The sequence below is a fragment of the Panthera tigris genome, chromosome A3 (assembly GCF_018350195.1).
Source record: "Panthera tigris isolate Pti1 chromosome A3, P.tigris_Pti1_mat1.1, whole genome shotgun sequence".
In the NCBI taxonomy this organism is placed as follows: Eukaryota; Metazoa; Chordata; class Mammalia; order Carnivora; family Felidae; genus Panthera; species Panthera tigris.
This window is the reverse complement of record NC_056662.1, coordinates 111296729-111319971: the sequence shown is the minus strand read 5'-3', so window position 1 is coordinate 111319971 and position 23243 is coordinate 111296729. Positions and strand designations below refer to the sequence as shown.

The window sequence follows — 23243 nt, the reverse complement described above, 5'->3', positions numbered from 1 at the left end:
AGAATCTGTCAAGCCTGTCATGAATTTTAACTGAGTAAAAAAAGTATTCTGATGCATATTGTATGGATGTTGGAGTTTCAAATACCACAAAACTACCCAAGAGATGATGATACAATAGAACTCAATTACCTGGGAGTAATAAAGTACTTCAGTTGAAATCATGATGAATGTCAAAGGAAATATTTTGATGTATTTAAATAATGAACTCTACTGTTTGTAAAAGCTAGCTGTGCCAGATACCCTATAGAATAAGATCTTTGATTTTAACTCTAATTTTTCTTAATCTTTTATTACTGTGTGTACACACATACATATATCATAAGTATACATAGCATAAGGCTCACTAAACGTTCACAAACTTAACACCCCTGTATAACCAATAACTACATCAAAAAACAAAACATTGTCAACATACCAAAAGCCCTTGTTATGCCCTCTTCCTCTCTCTACCTGCCTCCCCAAGTAATTACTATTCTGAGTGCTGACAACATTGATTATTTGGGAAAAAAAAGATACTATGTATTTTTGTGTGTGTGACTGGCTTCTTGTGTTCAACACTGTTGACCTTAAAAGTAGAATGACCAATTATTTTTACCAGCAAAATGGATTATTCAGGAATAGAATAGGGATCGAAATTTGAGACATACAAGCTACGGCAAACTGTAGGCAAGTCCAGAGATCAAAGGAGAGGAACGTTACTTTATAGAGAAAAGAAGGAAGTTGGAAGGGGCTGCTTTGAATGCAAGTCCATCAGAGGAGAGTGAGAGTTCAGGGTGGTGACGGTTTCTCATTGGCTGAATTGTGATATTTTTCTTATTGGCTGAGCTTGTTGCTGGGCAAGGAGAAATTCTTCCTGCCTCCTGTTGGAGTAGTAAAGTAGGCTTCTTCTGTTGGGAGTGCAAAATATGTCTTTTGGTGTTGGGGTCTGCAACTGACAATGAGTGATAGGGTATGTGAGCTCCTCCTCCCAGCCCCCTAACTCCATTTTAAATGAGGTTTCAAACCATGTTTGTGGGAATAGTTCATATTGTTGCTAATAGTTGTATATTGTTAATTTTTATTGCTGCAGGGTATTATATTAGACAAATATTCTACAATGTATTTATCTATTCTAGTCTTAATAACAATTTGGGTAACTTCAGTTTGGTGCTATTATAAATAAGACTGCTGTGAAAATTCAAATACATGTCTTTTAGTGAATATATTTTAACACCAACTACTCTTAGCATGTGCTGTGTAAATTATCATGTAAAATTACACAATTAATGTTAACTATATCTATTTTTCAGGTGTCAGTATAAAATACATTTCTTTAAGCTACTATCTATTAAAGCAAGATACTTATAATTAAATATAATTTAATTATATTTAATTCTTTCTTTAAAGAGAGTCTAGTACATTCCAAATATAAAACTAGATACCTTATCTAGTTATTACTGATAAATACCCTGTAAAATGAATATTACTATACAATTTTGGTAGATAATTTTATTAAAATTTATCACTATTAGGTTGCAAAAATAAATTATGTTCTAACATAAACTTTGTTTGCAAAATGAAGGAGGGGAAAATGGGAAGAAGAAAAGAGAAGGGAAAGACACTACAAAGAGATGTTTCCAAATGAAATTTAGAACTTCTGTTTGACGAAAACCCGTCTGTATTAGATTTTCTGAGGGACAGACCTGGAGACAAAGATTCAATCAAGCAAGTTGCCACTGCAGACAACTAGAAGTCTAGAACCACTGCAGATTATAGGGCTCAGAGACATCTCCTTTTGGGACCATGGGAGCTGGGGTATTTTTAAATTAATTCTTGGAGTTAATGGTACAGGACTGATCCTAGAAGTGTTATTTTTCTGTCACTATCTGACTGCTGTGAACATGAGCAGAGAAGGTTCCAGAGAAAACTTTAGGCAAAGACATAATGCTTACAGTTGGAAATCACTTAGTATGCACTTAAATGACAAGACTCCAAGGAACATGGATGGAGCACCAAAGTCATCTGTAATTCTTTACTTGCCCTTGACACATCCCCCTATGTCCCATGTTAAGTTCACTGGAGATCTCAATATTATCAATGTTTTTCATGGTGGCCAGTCACAGTTTCATTGAAAAAAATATAATAAAAGGAGAAGTGGGAGAAATACATTCCCTCCCCCTCACCAACTATGATTTTCTATATTGCCTTCACTCTCAGCCAGCCTCTTCACTGGTCTTGCCCCATAAGTAAACATAGTCCTTCATCCCATAGGGATCTGTGTCCCTGGATAACATGACCTTGTGAGGCATCCTTGTTGTAATTATCCATTAATGAATATCACTCATCATAAAAGCACCTGAAGACTGCCCAGGGAATATCTTGAATTCTAGTCATAATTCTCCTGCCTCCATCCTGTAGCAGCAATCCCATCTCCTCATGATATTTAGATTCTATTATTCTTGCTAACATAGTAACATTTTGCTCATTATGCTTTCTAGTCTTCAGTTAGGAGAAACCCCAAATGATCAGGTAGCAGTTGGGCATTTAGGTTTTCTGTAACTTTTACTGTGTTACCTATTAGAAGAGTCCTCCCAGGGAACCAGGACCTCTGGTCCAGCAGAGCTTAAAGTAATAGGCAGAGGAAGTACAAAGTCCTAATGCGAGCACAGGACACATGCTCCTGTGTGGTGAGAAGAACCAGTTTCTATCTTCTGTTGCTCAGATGTATTTATTCTATGAGAGCTGTAACACCATATAATGTCATTGGTTCAACTACATCCCACACCTTGAAGGGCAGCACTCAACTCAATCATGAATGACATCATCCCCAACCTGGTGTCTCAGCTCTGCATTTAAAGAGGCCATGCTAACATTTCTATTAGGCTTAGAGCTTCTAAGTGATGAGGTATATCCGGGACTAGAGAATTACATACTCACATGTTCATTGTTTATTTCATTTTCTGAAAATGGGTTCTTTAGATCCAAGGTGATATTACATGAGATGCACTGCTTATTCACTCTGTGAGCCCTGACCAAGACAGGTTTAATGTTCCCCCTCAGTTTGACTAATCCTTTGACAGGATTCTTCCTGACTATGGGCCATGACCTTACTTTTCTTAATTACTTTAGAAAACTCCTAATTATTAATTCTTTAATATGATATTGATATGGAGAGCCAACTATACAGTCTATTTAATGGTTAAAAGATCTAGACTCCTTCCGATGATATTCGGGTAAAATTAGTAGAGTTAATGCTATTTTGGGGCAAGACCATTAGTGTATATTGATGTCTATTCCAGCTGAATGTAAAATGCTTCTAATCCTCTTTCCTGATTAGTATTGGAGGTAAAAAGCACATTTGCCAGATCGATAACTGTATATCAAATGCTCAAGGCTGTATTGATCTGTTCTAGTAAAGTTCCACATCTGGCACCACAGCTGTGATTGGAAATAACACCTGGTTAAGTGTGTGCTACTTGCTATCATTCGCCGTGCTCTTTTTTTTTTTAAGGGAGACAACATGTAGACCCATCAATTAAATAGAATTAAAATAAAAACTGCCACCATTACATCCTTTAGGCTTTTGCCATTGCCATTTTCTTCTACCTGGGATATAGCATTGCCGTTACTTTACTAACCTGCTTGGAAGGCTTTCATTTGAACTTTCCTACCATTATTGCCTTCCTTTACAGGTCAGGTTGCAGATATAGGAACCCTGTGAACCAAGTAAATGCATCCTGATTATGCATTCATGGACTGAGAAATGTCAGAGCTGAGGGCTCTGTGGAATCACTGGATCCACAATGATATGACTAATGGCCAGTATTCCATCTATTATCCGACCTCCACATGCTTGCATCCTAACTAGGGGTCTGTGATGACATTTTGGACTCCCTAGCATATTGTTAGCCCAGAGTTTATAACATGTTTCAAACTATAAAAGTGGGCCCTTTAGGTCCCTTTGAGGAAAGATTATGAAATTTGGTATTAGGTACACTTGTTTTGTTTTATAGAGTATTCCTTGAGAGGATGCAGCCTCTTCTGGAACAGACTCCCTGAAATTGGTTTTATGGTTATGATGTTGCATTGTGGTAGCTGAAATCAGCCTTTTGATCACATGTTTTTAAGGTTTTTGTGTTGTATGTGTGTGTTGTTGTTTTTATTGTACAAGGCAGGCAGTATCATAGTCCAGCAGCCTGCGGGATCTGAATGCTACCCATAATACATGAGCTTGGAAGAAGCTGCTTCCCCAGTTAGGCCTCAGGTGATACCAAAGCCCGGGCTGACATTTTGATAGCAGCTGTGTGAGAGACCAAATGTGATCTAACTAAGCTATGTCTAGACTGACTCACAGAAACTATGTTATTATATGTTATTTTAAGCCACTAAGTTTGTAGGAATTTGTTATGCAGCAATAGCTACCTGATGTGCCAGTTCCAGTACTCCTCCAGCTGGGGCCTGCTGAGCTGTATTCACAATTACTGGTGTAGAAACAATGAGGGAAATTAGGAGCGGCTCTGACTGTACGAGGTCTGCCTCAGCTGAAGTCTTTGCATGGTCTCCAGAGGAAGGGACGCTGTTATTGTCTGGTAAGAAGAGTGTGCCATTTCTGCTAGCCCAGGGGGTTCTAGGAAATGTCGGTCAGAGTTCTCAAACATTTTACCTAGATATCTCATTTAGGGTCTTAAAGTCCCCTCCTTCCCTTATCATGGCTCTGACTTGAATATAGAAGACTTGCCGGGATGTGAATTTCACTTTCTTTATACCTTTGTTTTGGGGCCTGATATTGAGCTCGGTGTGCTCACTAGATACAGTGTGGGTGAGTCTTTAATGCTGCTAAAGCTTGTGGCTTGCCTCTTCATACCAGATGACATGACCTTCAGGGTATTTTTTTTAATTACTTAATGATCAAAAAATTCGACCACTCCTGCAATAATTATCGTCTCCTATCTCAAGAGATACTACACAAGCCAGTGCCTTTTATTTCATTTGTATCCCAATTCACCACAGCTAAATGGCTTGGTTATTATAATGCTATAGCATCTCTGGAATTTTCATTACCATACTTACTACTAGTAATGGGGTCCTAGAAACATCTACTCACTGAGTGACAAAATTTCAAAATTTTATCTTGAAGATCTGCTTCCTAAAACCACTTCTAGTACGAAGTGCCTTAATCTGGGTTCCCCAGAAACTGACACTGAGAGAATGATGCACGTGTCAGTAGTTTGTTTGTGAGATATTTCAGAAAATACAAGCAATTAAGTGGACATTGAGATAGAGAAGGGGATAAGTTAATGAAGGATGCATTACCAAACAAGTTACCATCATAGGCAACTGGAGCCTAAACTACATGAGGAAATCTCAAAGTCATGGTCCCTATTGGGTGAGGGAGTTGGGGTATTTATGTACCAACTGAGATCAATTTTTGGTAGATATTGTTTTGATGAGCCATGACTTCTCTGTGACACCAGGTCTACAGTACGGCAATTTAAGCTTCCACAGAGATTCGCCCTGAGGCAAAGAGATTCAGATACTGGTTATTGAAAGTGTGTAGAAATCTACCGAAATGACAAGGTGGAGAGGATACAGACTGAGAACCAGCAGCATCTGCCACACTATACTATTGCCTTTCTCCACAAATAATATTATATTAAGGAAATCTTTCAGGGAAAATTAAAAACTATACCCTCAACAGTACACTGGGATACATGGTATTATTTCTGGAAGTTTCCTAGTATCGGCATAGTGGAAAGCTATAGGTTAATAACCAAATTCTTACCAAAGTTTTTTTTTTGTTTTTCTTTTTCTTTAACTGAGAGCACTTTAAAAACATTTTCTGTATGACCAGATAAGAATATTTTCTTATTATACTCTTTAAAGTTATAATTATTTTATTTACTTTTAAGTATTTTTGGATTTTATTATTTACCTTGCAACTTCTAACAGGATACTGAACATTCATACGAAACATGAAAATTAAGGTCATTTTTTGGATATGTGACAGCTAATAAACAAAGCTCACAGTATCCTGCTAAGTGACAAAAAGTAGATCTAATCCTGGCTTTCACAATAATTTGTGTACTGTTAATTTACTCTTGCATATAGCTATCTCATGCTTTAAGTAAATAGTCCATTCCTAACATTCAAAGATTTTATACTAAATATAGCTAAAACATATTAAAATGTTTATATAAAAGTAAAACCTATTATATTTGTATGTTAAATGCTTTCTAAAATCACATCATAATCCCCAATTAAAGTACAAATTTATATAAGAATGCAATAAGCCAAAGTTTATAATGTAATTTCTAGGATAACAATAAAAAAACATACAGAAAATGAGTAACTGGCAAGCACAGAATTGAAAAATAGGGTAATGAAATTTAATCAACATAAGAGAAGAAAAGAAAGAAAAAGAAACATCGTTCAGGCGAATTATAAAATGGTAGATTTAAATGCACTACAATGGTAGTTTTACCAAATTCAAATGAGCTAATCAATTCAAGATAAAAGGGATTTAAATTTCAACAAAATCTAACTACATTGTGCATGTAAAAGATACACTTAGAAAGATACCAAAGTTACATAACACAATAAGTTAATATGTGCCACTAAACAAAAGAAAGCTGGTTTAGCTCCGTTAATATATTTATATCAGTTTAAGTAGATTTTATTCAAAAGATATTAGTATTAATGAGAGATATTTTATAATAATAAATGGTTAAATTCACTAGGGAATTGTAATTCTAAATTTGTACAGACCTAATAACACAGTCTCAAAGAAAAAAAAGGACAGAATCCCAAGAAGAAATTGACAATAATTGGAGTAGGAAGGTTAATATACCTCCCTCAGCAACTGCTCAAACAAGTAGAAAAAGATGAAAACAGTAAAAAATATAGAAAATTTGAGAAATAATACTGACAAACTTGACCTAATGGAAATATTAAAACACTGCTTGATACAATTATGTAAACATTCAAGCGCACATGGATTATTTAACAAAGTTGACCATGTTTTGAGTAAATCTCATCTTTAAAACATTAAAATCAAAGAGGGTAGATCCTCTTAACACAATAAAATTAAACTAGAAATCAGTAACAAAAAAAATGACCAGAAAATTCCTATGTATTTGGAAATTTGGAACTGTATTCCAAAATAATCCATAGGTCAAAAAAGAAATCATATGGATATTAGACAATAAACTGAATGATTATGAAGATAAGCTCTTTATGCAAAAGGCCAGTGTTCTTGTCTATACACTGAAGCCTGATCATCGAACATGTACCCTTTGGCATATGGTAGATGCTGGGTAAATACTTCTCAGTAAATGAATCCGACAGTAACTGAATGTAACTCTTTTGATGATAGCACCTCCTGGGTATGAAAGATTTAAACCTGTGCCAAAAACCTCAAGAACAGGTAAAGATTCTTCAAAAAGAGATTACAAGCAGAGCTCAGCATTCAGGTTTCCTATTTTGCAGCACGGGTAGGAGGAGGAGGAGGAGAAAAACTGGAGGGGGCAGCTGAAGAAATAGGTACTGTTTTTCATAATTAAAACTGAGACTCCTACCTGCATTGTTTACAGTGTTCAAAGAGTGACGCCAGACACAGTAAGTGTAGGGGAAGCCTGGCTTATTTTCATTAACTGCCAAGTATTTACCCAGCATCTACCATATGCCAAACGGTACCTGTTTGATGATCAGGCTTCAGTGTATAGACAAGTACACTGGCCTTTCGCATAAAGAGCTTATCTTCATAATCATTCAGTTTATTGTCTAATATCCATGACTTCTTTTTTGACCTATGGATTATTTTGGAATAATAAGCCTAGCTTATTTTATCTAGGTAGGCTGTCAGTACCAGCATTATATGAATCAGCTTGTTACTTACTAGAATATGGACTATTTCTTTTGTCTTAAATTTATATATGCTGATCTAGAAGTTCTCCAGAATCATAAAATGACTGTTACTAATTATAGAATCATTTCCAGAATCTGTAGCTCCTCATTCCAGAAAAGAAATTCTATTAAACATTACCAATTAAAGATTCAGTTGTCATTATTGACCTAAATTCATCAGTTGTAGTGATATTAGCGTGAAGGTTTTCAACATTTTTATGAAATATTAATAATCTGTGACTGTGTAAAGGTGGGGCTGGAAGTAAAATGCCCATATTCTTTCCATTTCACTTGTGAAACCGCTTTACAAGGTTTCAATTAGATCCTTGCTTTTACCCCTGAGAGAAGCTAACGGACGTATTGCATTAATTATGGTTCTTAGAGACAGGCTCAGGGAAGCCAACATCATAAAGTTATAATTATTGCAGTTTTTCAGGCTCTACTTTTTCTCTCACCCCACGTGCTTACAGAGTTGAAATGTGGCTTTACAAACAATAGCTTTGCAGGAAGTGTGAGTGCAAGACTGCGTAACCAAATATATGAATCGATGTGGCTTATGATATTTCAGATGTAAAATTCTTTTAACCGTGAATACCATTTAATGTGTATTTGTGAATCTATTAAATTCAGTTTTATTTACATATATGCATATGTACTTATATACACACATGCATAAAGTGGGAAAGATATATATATATACACATATATATATATGTGTGTGCGTGTATATATATATATATACATATATATATATATATATGTATATATATATATTCACTGCTATGTATATATATTCACTGACTGAATATATACATACACACACACACACACAAAGTTGCATTTGTGTTTGTACCTGTGTATTTGTGTATGTTTGTTTGTGTGGGTATGGCATGAGGGAAAGGGATGAGAACTTTTTACTATCAGTACAGAGAGCTGTCCCAAATCACAGTGCAGGTATTTGAAAATAGAACGGATCGGTGTGGTCACTAGTGATTTCCTTTAATTTTTTTAAAACCAGAAAGGAATTGAATGGCTCCCCTGAAAAATGTATCATGTCAATAAAGCACGTTTGACTAAGGCAATCGCCTATGTAGACCCTCACATTGTTTTAAAAGCTACAGTCTCTAAAAGAGAAAAGCCAGGGATAAGAATCTTATTTCTCTTTATAAGGGTAGTGTTTTGAAGAGAGCTGTCACAACATTTTCTCAATTTAAAGAACAAAATTTGCTAGAGGTTCCTATATGTCAGAGTATTATCTAAAAGCATGATTAAATTTAAAAACAGAATTTATTAAGTGATCCAGATTCATTTAGGTTACTGAGGTTATAAATCAAAAAGCACTTACATGCAGAGGTAACAGGCACTGGGCTGACTTTATATGTTCAAAAGGAAAGATTTTATTTTTGGTGAAATAAAATTTAAAAAAATAATGGGCAGTTAATTAAAAGTCATAAAATGCAGGAGACAGGTCAGGTAGTATTAAATTTAATTTAATAATTCAAGGCAATGCTTTCTAAATACTAAACTTGTAGCATAAATCATATTTATGGCCTGAATAAATTAAGAAATAAGTGGCTGAAATAGTAGGTTAATTAAAATTAGTGCATTTTTAAAACTGGCAAACCAGATAGCGTGGTGGGCTAATATATAAGAGGTTGGCAGTTATTTCAGCCAAAATAGTGAAAGCAGATGGGCACCTAGACATGACCTCAACAGACTTTAGTTTTTTGTAGCCTTATACTGGGTCGCATAAATTATCACATTATCTTTTTTTTTTTTTTGAAACAGTATTATCACATGATGAATATTTCTTTAGACTAAATAATTGTATGACTTTTTAACTATGAGAGTCTGGCATGTTATCTCATTTTCCTTACTTATGAAATATGGATAATAATAAGATCTCCTAGGATTTTTCAAAGGTTAAACTAATATACAAAATAGAACCCTGTTACTTTCACTTATTGAAAGCTAGTGCATTTTTATAAATTACTTTTGCTTTGACACTTACAGTATAACCCACATTAAGGACATTTTAGATGCAGAGCATAGTTTAAGTCACAGAATTCTGCAAATTGTAGGTTCATTTTATGGTGTTTGGGTTTATAACAGCTTTGCAAGCAGTTAAATAGATTACAACTAAGGAGACCATACCAACCTAATTGAAGAGGCAACCAAACTAGGGTTCTATTTTTATCTCCTTTAGCCATTTTATCTGTATGAAAATTATCTTCTTCAGGATCTCCCAGAAAAGCTTTCACACTGTTGGAACACTTTTAATAAATGGGATTTGGTCTAGGGAAGAAAATTAACAAGAGACCTCAAAGAAAATTTATTTCAGAAAGAATATAGCCTTTTAGATGATATAGCACCTTACAGGGAGTTTGGATATGGTAGAGAATTGGTCAGGAAATAAAAAAAGGTTTTTTTTGTTTTTTGTTTTTTTATGATTCAAAGACTAAAAATGAGATCTGTAATTGGAAAAGGTCTACAAGATCATGGTGCCTTTTGAATTGCAAACACCAGGTTAAGAACTTAGGAGAAAGATATTTTGGAAAGTGCTCAGAGAGCAAATGATCTAATGCCTTCTATTTATTCCCATCTATCAGAGGTCCCATTGCACACTGCTCATCTTATCTGACAGAAGATTTTCGATTCATTGGCCTTACTGCTGACCTTTTATTCTCTTAAAACCCAAGAATCCCACATACTGATATAGCAAAATGGGAAAACTTCCTTTAGAATTAGGTCTGATTTCACTTACCCCATGTCACACTTTGTGTTTTAATTTTTTTGGTGTCAGGGGAGGGGAAAAAGTAGGAGGAAGATTTTAGAACACTGCACAAGGATCAAGGATGTTGGGTCATAGACAACCAGGTTCAATTCTTGCCAGAGATATATGATGTACCACTTTTAGGGACCTTCAATGGAAAGAACAGTTATTAATTTTGTTATTTAATCTATAGCACAGTTCATATAAAACAAATACATTAAAAATGCTTATTGAAAAAGTGGGTTGTAAAGCAAGTGTTTTTTTTTTTTAACTTTATATGTACTATTCTGTAACATGGGAGTTGTACTTTTTATGCTTGTGAGAATTAAGTTAAGACAATGGACATTAAAGGAACGTTCCTCAATGGTAGCTCTGATGATTTGTATTAAAAATATTCACTTGCGTAACAAGATTTTGTTGTTCTTTTTGATGCATACAGAGGTATTACTACTTTAAACATTAAGCCTGCCAAGAATTCATACCTCTTGAGTATTTTCTTCACATACAAATTTGAGTCAATTTTTTGATATCTATTGGAAATAAATATTTTTCACAACTAGGTAATTATAATAGAGTTTTAGGTGAGCATTTATACAGGTTAAATAGATCTGGAACAGTTCTGATCTATGTTAATTGTGAAAACTTACAATAAGAGAGAAATAAATTTTATGCCAGGAAAAACCTTTGTTTCATTTTCCTGATTTTTTCTTCCTCAAAAAATGTAGGGTTTTAAGAAGGAACTGTTAAATGCTGTTCCACATTTAGTGGCAAAATTGCTTGTTTTTTAAAGCTTTCTTTTCTTCTTCCTATCAGTACAGTTTGTTTTTTCCCCTAGATTACCATGCATAGGAAGTCATCTGAACTGTCCAGTCTTTATAATATTATCATACTGATTTAACTGAAATACTCACTAGATCTAATAAAATTTAATGTGAAACTACAATTAAGCATTGGATTGCTTCCCAGTCCATATTTTCAATTGTCAATATAGCCTCTAAGTGTTTTTGAGTACTAAATTAGGAAAAGCCAGGCAACTCTAAAGTCTCCTTGTAAGGATTTTCTTTACGTATTGTATAAAGTGCAATTTGTAACTAAGCTGTCCTGTGTTTCTTTCACCTACAGTACTTTCAAGCCAGCAAAACACTGTAAGACCATAACTTGACCTAATACCCATTGATTACCCAGTATTGGATGATGCTTTTAACCCCATATCAGCACCAGCTCCCTGCTGACTCTAATTTCAACAATAGCACTATTCCTTTAAAGAAAAAAAAGGACCACCTGAGACCTTCTACATTTATTCTTATACATTAGATCATCCTGAATTTGTTCATAAGCCTTTGGTGGAGGCAAAATCCAGCGATGGAGTTTTTACTTCTATTGAACTAGAAATACATTCAGATGTACCCCTGCTGGTTTACTGGAAAAGGATACAATCATTAAAACTTCTTTTCATTGATAATTTTGGATACCAGTAGAGGAATGACATGCTTCTATTCTCTGGAAGTACAAGTCTAGATAAGCATCCTTGGCCAACAGAACTGCTCCTAGGGAGTAAAGTCTTTTCCACTGTGCATGTTGGCATGATTTCTTTTGCTATCTACACATACCTAATCTATCCACATGACCTCTAACAGCTTTCGACTTACAGATCTTATATCTTCTTAACTTCAGTTATCCAAGAGACTGCCTCAGATCTTTTAAAAGTCTGAGCCTACAAATCCTAGAGAAAGGAATTATTACTCTAAGGGAAAGGTTGGATCTGATGCCCTCCATTGAATTCATCAATTTTGCCTAAAGTAACCTGATTATATAAAAGTGTGACACCTCCCATAGGAACAATATGGACGCAAGGGAGGAAGGAGAAGATGCTAGAACAGTGGAGGAGGTGAACAAAAGGACTTTTTGCAGATTGTCAGGTCTCATATATTGTCTTACTTTCGTATCCACTCCACTAAATTAGAATTTTCCATATCCATATATAACGGTAAACCAGTGTACTTTGGACTGCCAGGAAAGTACCATCTGTTTTTATCACACCTCAACTTGACCTTTTTTGTTAACGTCCCTTGTTGAGGGCAAGAAAGTGATGTCAGAGTCCTTAATCATTTAAATTTCTCTGCTGTATATTAAATTATAGATCCTATAAGCCATCCAGCTGGTTCTATAATATTGATATAATGACTGTCTGGTATTGATTCTCTGCACTCTGTTTCTCTGGATCTCATTTAAGGATACAATTGATCTTTAACTGACAATGTGATACATTGTAGCTTTTTGTTTTCTTCACGTAATCTCTGTTGATCTCACTTTTCCCATTCTTTTGTAACCAGGTGGGAAAAATCAGTGTCAACCATTCCAGTGAACTATAAAAAAATACATATGCAGGAAATGTTAAAGACAAAATATACCAGAAAGCTTCTGCTAAAAAATAATCAGATGCGCTCTGACCCAAGATTTGACTAAAAAACTAGCATGTACATTGTAAACACTAAATTAAAGGTGATCATGTATTTTAAGTCACTGGGATTTACCAGTAACTTCAGATAAGTTTATTAGACTTCAGATCTTCAACGTGTTTTGTTTTTTTTTTTTTGTTTTTTTTTATTTTTTTTATTTTTTTTGGGACAGAGAGAGACAGAGCATGAACGGGGGAGGGGCAGAGAGAGAGGGAGACACAGAATCAGAAACAGGCTCCAGGCTCCGAGCCATCAGCCCAGAGCCTGACGCGGGGCTCGAACTCACGGACCGCGAGATCGTGACCTGGCTGAAGTCGGACGCTTAACCGACTGCGCCACCCAGGCGCCCCTAGACTTCAGATCTTAACACAAGTCAGTACAGATTCTGATTATCTCCACTAGGCCTTTCCTAAAATATCAGAGTAATGAAAACAGAACTCAATTAGATAAAAACAAAATCAGTACATTCTTTTCTTTCTGATCACAGATAACATGAACATCACCTACTAGTAATTATTCAATTAATTCAACCAATACAGTGAATGTTGTTTTTTGAGGTTCAAAAATAAATAGAAACAAACAATGCCAGTAACAAAAATTTTTCCCTGATAGCAGAACAGTTTTTCTTTAGCTTGTTATAAACATACTAAAGATGATAAACTACTTTAGTCAGTTGATGAAATCTAATTTTTGGTGACTCATTTATATTACTTTTTTTTAACTTTTGCCTTATTTTCTACTCTTCTATGCCTAAAAGTCAAAATTTACAGTGTAAGTTTAACTCAATGGTAAAAAGATAAAAATCTAATTGTTTTATCTCCTCTGTTCATTACTCATTAGGGACTATTATTTGAAGCTTCTTTAAAAGAACAAAGTGCTACCTCTATTTCTAGATGATAATATACAGTCTCAGAGGATCTGGATGTTTATTACTCACAAAAATCACTTTGATACAGGTTTTGTTATTAGTTGACCCAATGTATAACAGCACTGTATTTAACAAAAATATCCATTAACGTTTTCTGACTTACTGAATCTTATGGAATTTAAATTAACTAATTTATAGAAAACTTGTTTCCTTGATTCATAACTCTTCTGAAAATCAGCTTCTTACTCAGAATCCCATGGTGACACTACATTAGGCTATGGTCAGAAAAGGCAGAATGAATAGTCAAGAAAAAAAAAAAAAACGACTAAATTATTATAGATTCTGTAATGGAATACTACTTTAAGTCAATAGGTACTCAATAATCTAAGTTAGTCAATGGACTCTTTACCCAGTGTTCCATCATGTGTGCTTATTTCATGATTTCCTTCTATACAAGCTTATTAAAAATATGGTTAATTTTTGGAAAAAAAAAACCCTCCCTGAATCTTGCTAGGTATAAATAATAAAATCCAGGGTTTCCTGAACTATTTAAACAAACGTTTTAAAAATATATATATATTTTTCATTTTCCCTCTCAGCTTTAGTGAGGCATGATGTACAAGTAAAAATTGTATACATTTAGGTTGTATGATGTGATGTTTTTGTCTTAAAGTGTACAATGTTATGATTTAATATACACATGAATTGTGACATGATTGCCACAGTCAAGCTAATTAACACCTTCATCACTTCTTACAGGTACCTTTTTTCTTGGGATGAGAACACTTAAGATATACTCTCTTAGCAAGTTTCAAGGATACAACGCACTATGGTTAACTATAATCACCATACTGTACATTAAATCCCCCAAAGCTATTCATTTTATAAGTGAAAGTTTGCACCCTTTGACCAACATCTCCCCATCAGGTACAAGTTCAAGCGACAATATCCATTAATGAAAGACCCAAAGTGACAAAAACCTCATGAGGACTGGGATTTTAGTTTGATGCATTCAATGTTGTGTGCCTGCAAACCCAAACACAACTTGCAGGCATCATTGCTCAACTCTCATTTAAAAAAGAAAATGCTTCTAACATTCCTCAGTAAACATTATGTTTGCTGTGGGTTTTTGAAAGCTTCTCTTTGCTTATCTTTATGTTAACACGCATGTCTTCTTTTTTAATACATTAAATCTCTCTTTCATTTATACACCTTCTCCCACTGTGTCATCCATCTATTCATTTTGTTTCTTATGTCCTCCCCTGAAGAACTATCCTTACTTTTGATGTAATGACATTCATCAAAGTTTTGTCCTATGATTTCTGACTCTGAAGTTTTGTTTTTAAAGTACTTTCCTGCCTACAGATCATAAAGATACCCAGTTTTGTTTTCTTCTATTGTCTTATAGTTTATCTTTCACATATAGACCATTAATCTATTCAGTCACTTTTGAATGTACTGTTACGTACACATCCATTTTCATTTTTCCTCCTTGAAGGAGTTTATTTAAACCCTTCTGCTAATTTGTCCTATTCTTTTTTTAAAATTTTTTTTAATGTTTTATTTATTTTTGAGACAGAGAGAGACAGAGCATGAACGGGGGAGGGGCAGAGAGAGAGGGAGACACAGAATCGGAAGCAGGCTCCAGGCTCTGAGCCATCAGCCCAGAGCCCGACGCGGGGCTCGAACTCAGGGACCGCGAGATCGTGACCTGAACCGAAGTCGGACGCCCAACCGACTGAGCCACCCAGGCGCCCCTAATTTGTCCTATTCTTACTACTTTTGATAGTTCCATGGTCATATATAAGTTCCGATATACACTAACAAATTTTAAAACTTTGAAAAGTGCATAAATTATGGAAAAATACATGCTGTCAAAATGTCCTGTTCCAAAACATAACAATAAATTTTAAACAAAATTAAAATAGCCAAGATTGCCCCTAGACATAAACAAAACAAAAAGCCAGTCTCAGAAGGCTTTGAAGTGAATTCATACAAACTTTCAAATAATATTAAATTCCTACATTATACAAATTGTTTCACAAACTAGAATAAGAGGTAAAGATGCCCAGTTCATTTTATGAAGCTAGTGTACTCCTGATTACCATAAGGGTAATGACAAAATAATGCAGGCCCATTTCACTTAGGAATATAGATTTTAAAATAATGCATAAGCTTACCAAATCCTACAGTTTTATTTAATCACATGATTGCTTATGAATATAAGAATGGTTCAGTATCAGAAAAATCTATCGACAATGTTCAGTCTATTAACAGAAAAACGTTCTTTTGGAATTAATATTACCAAACATAGCATCTATTAATTTAAAAAATTCAATAAATGAAGGCTGGAAGAAAACTTCCTTAACTTAATAAAAATGGTACAAGAAACCCAATAACAAACATTATATCTGACAGAGAAATTTTAGACACCTGTAGATTTTTTTTTTAAGATCAGTGACAAAGCCACATTTAATAGACCCCTGGAAGTTCTGCCTAATGTTAAAAGAGGGAAAATGAATGAAGAGTTGCAAAGGACTAGAAAAGAAAGCATACAATTGTCGGTATATATAGATGTTTAATCATCTACCTAAGGGAAAGCAAACAACAGAATCAGCAAACTATAGGAACAAATGAGAGTCTTGTAAGTTGCCTGGACACACAATCAACCTTTGAGAACCAGTAATATTTGTGTACTGCAGAAATAACCAAATAAACAGAGGCGCCTCTCTATGGCTCTCTCATCTATATTGTGGGCAAAGGCAAGGCTGCCTTTGTTCTAGGCTATCTTTTCAAGGATATTTGTACTTAGAATAGGACAGACTTGTTTATTTTCCATTATAAAAGGTGTGCGTTCTCTGTCCTCAAAGTTCCTTCCTCTGGTCCTCTTCTCATTTCCCCATGGTAATTGGAGCTCAGAGAACCGGGGCAAAAAACTAATATTCTGGCTAATGTTATTGCTGTGAGTAATAAATTACCCTTGGTCTCTGAACCAAGAGTCAGGTTTTTCCTGCGGGCATCCATTAAAGTGTGGTAGGCTAACTTGTTAGCTTGTATACTGGGTAAAAATCCTAGACCCTTCATATTCTTTGCACCAACTAGAAAATTCAAAATAGGACACCATCACACTCACAACAAAAACTTCAATTTATATGGTAATTTATCTAGTGTACCATATGGAAAAAAAACTGTAGAAATAATTAAGGAAGTAAAAGAAGATCTTAATTTTTCCAGAAACATTCCCTGTTTTTAGAAGAAATGGCTAACCATTATAAATCAGTCAGTTATCCTGGATGACTCATTGTCCTCCAGTGACATTTCCAATTTGAGATATAAACCTAACATAATGTATCTACAACTTATATGGAAGAATAATTTATTAATAGCTAAGTCAACCTTACATAAGTAAGGGTAAAGCAGAGGTATTTGCTCTAAGAGAATTAATATTACAAAACATACATATTATGGGATATTGGCTTAGTAACATTAGCTCACATACATGTACTTATACTTTTAAAAATGTTAATAAAATTTTTAATTAATTTTATGTATTATTTAGAATGAATTTGACAATGTAAACTGATACTATTAAGCAGTCTTTTAGTGTTATTTAGTGTGCAAAACATATATGTTATCCAATGCAACTTTAGTGAGGGAAAACAATGCTCAGGCTATTCTGACATCATTTCAACAACATGGATCTGCTTCATTACACACGTTGTTGTGTAACTTGCATGTAGAACTATTTTTTGAAGTGAACTGAAGTCTAAGCCTACACTGGCATATATATGTTTTTCACCAGTGATACAAATTCATCAGTAATGGTGATGTCAGGTTACTTTAATAAAATAATATGAATGGAAATAAGCAAATTTCTTTAAAAAAATAAAGGAATATGCAAATTACAATGCAGTGGTTCTGTTTTAAAAGTAGGTCTTCTCATGGGTTTGTATTTCACTTGAATTCACTGTTCTGAAGGACAAACAGCTGATTTACTCCAAAGAGCATCCTTTAACTCTCCAAGGTTAACATGAAACTTAGTAAATTGATAGTGTAGAACCTAGTGAAAGATTAGAATATAAATAGAGGACCTCAAACTTTATTGCTGACTTTGAGATTTAGGAATAATATTTGTCACATTATTAGAAAGCTATTACTTTTCAATGATAAATTGTTTTTCATGAGGGGCTGTGATCATTAGACCACACTTTGGATTGTATTGATTGTTCAAACATGAGATCTAGTCACAATCTTACTATAAAATTTCCCCCCAGCATTCTCTGCTAGATCATACAGTACTTTATATATCTTTATATTGTGGACAACAGCAAGGGAAAAAAATAGCATAGAAGAGTTGCTTTGTTTTAATGTACAAAATGTAATGTTGTAAATTTAATTATATCACCATGGTTCTTTGATTTTATTTTAATGTGCTATTTATTATGACTATGTGCTTTTTATTATATAGTTCATCCATGAGGAAAGGAAAATTAGCCCCTAAAAATTCAGGACTTGCTGGACTCTGACAGGTAGGCCTTGATATTGTTAGGAGCTGACCTGACCAACAGCTAGAGCGCATTACTCTGTGACTGTAATGAAGTGATACAAAAACACGAACAACTCATGATGTGGATGAAAAGAAAAACATCACTGTGCCAACCCTAAAATATCTAACATCACCCTATCCCAGATTTAGCTTTACTCTTTACTCTGGTCTTCTCCCTTTCTAAATGAGATAGGTTTTCACTCAATTATAGAACTATTTACAGTTCCTGAGAGCATCTAATTTAGACCAAAGCCTCACTTGATTGAATGTTCTTGTAAAACACCTACTCAAAGCCCAAATATTGTAATAAGTTCTTTGTAAGATCCTCCATGAGGATAATGAGATGCTCCATTCTTCCTCATGGTGTGCACTTTCCCTTCCTGTATTCATAATGCAACCCAAGTTGTGTTACTACTATGTTTCTGGATATCTTCTTCTAAAGGACACTGTGACCAGTTCATTGTAACCTTGCCTTATATCCTAAACCAAAAAAACTACAAACAAAAAACCAAACAAACAAAAAAACAAAACAAAACAAACAAACAAAAAACAGAGAAACAGCAACCAAATGACAGCATCAATTAAAACCTATCAAATTACTTAACTAACTTCAGAGCTAATACCTGGTTATTAAGTCCTCATCAGTGTTGAGCAAATTGTTTCTAGCCTACTTCAACATTCCATATCACTAGGCATCAGGAAATTGTAACTGAAAATAAAATAAAATTAATTCTGGCTACTATCTGCAAAGTCATTTCTCCAAAAGTGTTTAAGAAAATCAAAAGGAATCTCAAGATAAAAAGAAAAAAATATTAGATTGTTATGTTATTCTGTCTAGAAACTAGCTTATCAGAAACAGTACTTCCTAACCTCTATCTTGTAAAACATTAATGATTCTAAATTAATTGCCAATTAATACTGATTTTTCACAAGCTCTTCCAAAGTAGATAAGGGAGAGGTACATTTTCCAACTTATTTTTATAGCGCCAGTACCACTGTCATATCAAAACTAGACAAGGACACCTTGAAATAACAAAAGTGTGTACTAGTATCTCTTATGGATGTAAAAATCCTCAGGAAAATTAGCAAACCACATCCAGAAGCACACAAAAATAATAATTATACACCATGACCAAGTGGTACATATCCCAGGAATGCAATTAGTTTTAACATCCAAAAATCAACTGATGTAATACATCATGTCTACAGAAAGAAAAAGCAAAACTCCTATGATCATCTTAATAGACACAGAAAAAACATTTTATGAAATCCAACATTCTTTCATGAAAAAACACATTAAAAAAAAGAATACAAGACACTTCCCCAACTTTGTAAGTGTTACCTACTCAAATTCCACAGGTAACATCATACTTAATGGTGAATGACTAAAATTAGGAACACTCTTGCCACTTGTATTCAACACTGTACATGAGATTCTAGCCAGGGAAACTAGGCAAGAAAAATAAATAAAAGGTCTCCAGATGGGAAAGGAATAAATAAAAATATTTCTATTTCCAGATGATATGATCTTATATATATAGAAAGGAATCCAATAAATAACTGTTAAAACTAATAAATCATTTTGGCAATGTTTCAGGATATAAGATCATTATATAAGGCTCAATTATATTTTATATACTTGCAATAAAAATATAAAAATTAAATTTAGAAAACAATACCATTTATGAAGTGTAAAAAAGAATGAAATACTTAGGTATACATTTAACAAAAGAAGTGCAAAGTTTGTACTCTGGAAACTACAAAACTTTGTTCAATAAATCTAGAAAGATCTAAATGAATAGAAAAACATGCTATATTCATGGATTAAAAGGCTTAACATTGTTGAATGGCAAAACTCCCCAAACTGATCTATAGGTTCATTGAGATCTCTATCAAAATTTCACCTGAGTTCTTTGTATAAATTAACAGATGATTCTAAGATTTGTATGGAAGTACAAAGGACCCAGAATAGCCAAAATGATCCTGAAAAAGAACAAAGTAAGACAACTTAAACATCCTGATTTCAAAGCATACTTTACAGGAACAAAAACCAAGGCATTACAGTACTTGCTTAAGGATAGACATATAGATCTATGGAATACAGTTGAAAGTCTGTATTTAAATCCATACATCTATGGTCAACTTATTTTTGACAACAGTGACAAAACCATCAAAAGTAGGGAAAGAATAGTATTCTCAACAAATGACATAGAGATGACAAGATAGCCACACGCAAAGGAAGGAAGTTGGACCTTCACTTCACAGGCAAAATTAACTTGAATAAAAAACCTAAATGTAAAAACTAAAACTATAAAACTCTTAGAAGAAAATATGAGGGTAAATCTTTGTAACCTTGGATTTAGCAAAAGAGTACTTAGATATATCACTAAAGCTTGAGTAACAAGAGAAAAAAATAACTTAAAAATGCATAACTTAAAGATCAAAATTAAAAATGTTTTGCTACAAAGGACACCATCAAGAAAGGTAAAAGACAGAAACTGGTGGGTTACCAGAGGGGAGGTGGTGGGGAAGTGATGAAAGAGAATGAAGGGAATTAAGAGTACATTTATTATGATGAGCACTGAGTAATATATAGAAATATTGAATCACTATATTGTACACCTGAAAGTAATATAACACTGTATGTTAATTATATTGGAATTTTAAAAAAAGCTAAAAGACAGCCCATAGATTGGTAGATAAGGGACTTGTATCTAGAATATATAAAGAACTCTTATAGTTCAACAACAAAAAGACAAATAACCCAATTAAAAAATTGGCAAATGATCTGAATGGTCATTTATCCAGGGAATTTATGAATTTAAGTTTATACAATGAGTAACACAAATATGATTATATGGACACAAATTTGGACAAAAAACACAGAAAAATACACATGGTATGATCCCATTTTTATAATATATAAAAAAAGACCATCTTGTACTATGGTGATAAAAGTCAGGACAGGGGGTACCATCGTTAAAGCAGAAACAGAAAGGTAGAACAGGAGAGCTTCTCCGGATTCTGGTAATTTCTCTTTTCTTGATGTTGGTGCTGTTAATAGAAATGTTTGTTTTATACAAATTTATTGAGCTGTGAATTTATAAGTGCACTTATCTGCATATGCACTTGCATCCCTGAAAGCACTACAAATGGATGTGGGTAGATGTGCATTAATAGAGCTCTAGGAGTTAAATTAAGCTTGAGAAACACCAACACGTAGAATAGTATATTTTTTCAATACAGTGGTCTTTGATGATGTGTGTTTTCTTATTTTAAATGTATGCTATGCCACATTCTGGAAAAGATTGAAGCTGGTTTAAGAGGATAAACAAAAGTATAGCAAGACACAGGTGAAAAAGAAGAAAAGTAGAGGTAGAAAGTAGAAGCTTATGATCACAATTATGTGTATTTATTTCTAAGTTATTTGCATTTTTTTCCTCAGTCTTTCTTTGCACGTCTCATTTACTTTGTCTTTTGTTCAGCTTGGCATGTAGATAAGTAAAGACAAGTAAAGAAAATATCCATAATCTGTTCACTGTTGTAATTTTATCTATTTCATATATATCCAAGTGAAATCCAAAGAATTCTCTGAGAGGCTCTGCAGGGGACAGTGAGGCAGTGTGAGTTCTTAGCAAGGACCAAGTTTCTGAGACGGGGTATCCCCGCCCCAGGGCAGCCCTTGCTGTTGTTCTTTCTCTGAGCTCCCACAGCCCTTGTCTGTACTGTCACTTTTGGTGCTCATTACACACAGTCTTGTTACATTAAAAAAATTGTCTAGCTTTCTTTCGTTTGCTCATTTTGTATACTATCATGAGTCTCAGATACTATGCTGTTAAAGAAAACATCGTCAAAACACTGTTGGTATCTTGGACTGCTAAATATCAATTCCTTTCTTTCCAGGCTAAATGTTCAGTTTCTGCTGCTGTAACTTCAGAGCTGGGACATCTTGAAAAAGATTAAGTATAGGTCTGTCTTCTCTGCGCTGGGAGCAGCTGTCCCATCATAGCCCCTCATCTCCCAAAAGTGTACCCCTGTAGGAAGTCTGTTCCCACCCCCTTATTGGTCAGTAGCACCTCTCAGCTGTTGAGCTGATCACTATCTAAAACCATCAGAGAAACTGACAGATGAGAGCATCAGCAACTTGACAGCCCCAAATCCCTTGACCTGACTTATGCCTAGCTGCAGCTTCTGAACCAGTGGCGTTTCAATAGACATCAACACAGCAGCCAAGTTCATTGGGGCTTTAGGCTGCCACAGTAGGAGTATTGGAATTGGGACTGTGTTTGGGAGCCTCATCATTGGTTATGCCAGGAACCCCTCTCTGAAGCAATAGCTCTTTTTCAGGCTTTGCCCTCTTGGAGGCCATGGGACTCTTTTGCCTGATGGTGGCCTTTCTGAAACTCTTCACCATGTGAAGGAGCCTTCTCCACCTCATATATGGCTTTCTCCCATGTTTCATCTACCCTGTAGCTTTCTTTTCCTAAACCTCAGACAACCTGGAGAAAGTGGTTGGCTCGGGGTCTGACAGAGGGAAGACAAATAAATACTGCATTAATAAGAAAAAAAAATTACACAGGTGGTCGAGGCTTGTTTTCAGGTGACATCCATTATTCAAATTTAAAAAAATGAAAGAATGGTGAATTAAAGTGTTTTCATCATGTGCTACATGGAGGGAGAATTCTGTCATTTTTCATGAAGACGGATCATCACTAC

General features: G+C 34.5%; 1 pseudogene; it reads left to right on the top strand.

Moving 5' to 3' along the window:
- LOC122237118 overlaps window positions 1-22945 on the top strand; it is an 80675-nt pseudogene extending 57730 nt beyond the window's left edge.
- The last annotated feature ends 298 nt before the right edge of the window (window positions 22946-23243 follow it).